This window comes from Danio rerio, chromosome 1 (assembly GCF_052040795.2).
Source record: "Danio rerio strain M-AB ecotype USA chromosome 1, GRCz13ab, whole genome shotgun sequence".
In the NCBI taxonomy this organism is placed as follows: domain Eukaryota; kingdom Metazoa; phylum Chordata; class Actinopteri; order Cypriniformes; family Danionidae; genus Danio; species Danio rerio.
In genome coordinates, this window is record NC_141021.1 from 9,711,709 (window position 1) to 9,714,817 (window position 3,109).

Here is a 3,109-nt window from a genome sequence, read left to right on the forward strand (position 1 = left end):
GAATTTGCTTCAAATATATTAAAGCTTCTTCTGTCATTCATACATAAATCCTCAAAGTTATACTACCACACCACATGCAATTAGTGTTACTATAGTAAACATTCATGAGGGTTAAAAATCCCTCGCATTTGATTAGTCTTGCAGATTGCATGGCTTCAATAACTTTGACTTCTCTGGAAAATATTGTTTCGGTACTCACCGGCTCACAGCTATGATCCATTAAAGCTCTCATTGTGAGCACTGAAGGTTTTTAAAACATTTATGTGTGTGTTGGTTGTAGTGGGCTGTGTGAATGTGCCACCAACACATGTTCATAAAGATGCCAACTGACTGTCAGCTGTCACATACAGAGAGCCGAAATCATCTTCATGCTGCAAACGCAGAATAATATATTCAGTGCAGTCTCGTGTTGGAGCACTGAAATGCTCTTTAAAATGGGTTAATCAAGCTGAACTAAGTCTGGAGGCAGCTAGAGAGAAATGAGATATTATGTGACCATGTGCGTTTATTAAATGTCGTGTCATCTGAATCAGAGAGGACGTGAGCAACATGCAGAACAATCAAACACATGCACAGCTGCAACCAAGAGCTCCTGATATATGGGTCATGATGTTGGTTCCAAAACTGCCAGGGGATATCAAATATAGGGCCCGTCTAGCAAGATTTATGATTTCATTTATACATATGTAATACATTTTAGACCATATACAGTATATTGTGGACATCAAAATTGGAAACAAACCTACAACTTCCTTAAATTTCCAGGTCAATGCTTCATCATGTTATAACAGGAGTAATAACAGTTTACATATTAAACACACTGTAGCAGTTGCACATTTTCTATATATACATTAGTTGTGGGCCGTTATCAGCATTATCAGACTCTTATCGGGCGATAATAAAAATACTGCCGTTAATTTATTATCAAAGTTGGGTTGGTAGCTGATATTTGAGATGACTTTCACCTTGATATTATAGCGCGGATGTATACCTGGCCGAATTGCATCTGTGTGTATTCCTACTGTGAAATTACCACATCAAACGTGCTAAGTTAACATGGATGCAGTTCAAAATTTGTGTTTAACTGAGAAAACAGTTAAAAACAAGTACATCTTATTGAACATTATTTATTTGCAGTACTAATAATCATAGTCGAACAGTTTCTCAAGCAGTTTGTGATGCATTTTGGAAACAGGAGATGAGCCCCTGGTCTAATGCGCTACCTGGCTTGAGAAACTCATTCTCAAAGGTTTTGGGAGTTCCCCTGCAAAGTCTTGCATACTATTACAAAAGCAGGTATTGAGGATGGGACATAAAATACCAGGTGACAGCACACAATCATTAAATAAACATTTTGAGTGGATGCCCCTTGGTCAATGTCAAGGACAATAAGATGTTTCACAAATCGTTCTAAATTTATTTGTGCCTGAAGCAATTATGTTACGTAATAAATGTAGTTCATCGATGGATTATTATAATTCTTTTTTTGTACCTTATGTTAGGTATTCGGGCGAAGCGGTGGCGCAGTAGGTATTACTGTTGCCTCACAGCAAAAAGGTTGCTGGTTCGATCCTCGGCTCAGTTAGCATTTCTGTGTGGAGTTTGCATGTTCTCCCTGCGTTTGCGTTTGAGATGGGTTGCGGCTGCACTGAAAAAAATTATTCAAAGATGATTCCTTGGATTTACTCAATTTTTTTTTCGTTAAGTGGTTGGAAACAATTTAATTGTGTTGAATTTAAACAAACAAATTAAGTTGAACATTATTGAATTTAATTTGTTTGTTTAAATTCAACGCAAATAAATTGCAACAGTTTTGCATGCAACACTTTTTTCAGTGTGAAAGGGCATCCGCTGCGTTAAAACGCGCTGGATGAGTTGGCGGTTCATGAGCCATTTTAATCTAGATTAATCTAGAATAATTCCAAGATTACAGTGGGATATATATACAACCTTTTGTAAAGCAGACAGCGCCATCTGCTGATCAAAATTACTAGCCTTTTGTAAACGTCTCTAACATTTTATATATATTGTAAATTAATAATTTACAATGACTTAAAAACATATGCTGTCACAAATCACGACTAAATAGTCATAAAATTCTTTACAGAGTAAGTTACAAACTTTTTTTCCCCCAATGTGCTCAAAGAAAGAATTCCAAAAAGGTTTGCATTTAGGCGACAATGTGCACTCAAAAGATTACACTTGCTGTTTATATAAACTACTTATTGAAAATGAGCTGAAACAACATAATTCTTTATTTTTTGGCTAACCTAATTGTTTTATCTTAAGTCCACCTAAATTTGTAAAAGCTAATAAGTTAACTTAAATTCATCATGTTGTCCCAACACAAATCGATTGTGTGGAACCCAGCATTTGTTACAGTGTGGTTCTGCATAACCTTTTAATGTAAACTTATTAAATTTATTGTCTATAATTTTCACACCATTGATACTTAACTGATTAGTATGTAAAAGATTGGATTCAGAGGACATAAGATAACACAGATAAGAGCCATTTTGGTATACCAATCAAATAACTTTGCTGCCGTACCATGGCTGAAGCAGGAGCAATAATATTACGCCTGAAAGTTGGCAAAATGTGTCTTAAGTAGGCCTATAACTTAGCTGGGGTAAATTCTCAGGAGCTGCATTATATCATGTTTAAGCCATATCTACAGATGAGTTAAGCTTTTAATACAAAATAAATCCATTATTAATTTTTTTTAATTAAAATTATTGTTTCTACATTTATAGAAAATAAAAAAAAACTGTTAAATAGCAGTTTAAATATTAGAAATATTAGAAAAAAAAACTCCTAGAAATTACTAGATAAAAAAATTAAGGTGGATTTATGGATTTGAGGATCTAAGATTTATGAAAAAAATAAGAGAAAAGACTAAATGTATTTGACTTCAAAACAAAGTTGAAGTATTTGATCATCAGCAAAGCATTTTAAGATCATGAGAAACGTCCAGTTAATTCACCACAACCACATTAAAGCATTCAAAAAATTCAGTGTGAGATGTTCTGATCTGTTCACCATTTCTCTTCCCTCTTTAATGCTCTCTCTCTCTCCCTCCCTCTCTCTCTCCACCCCCCTTCGTTCCCTC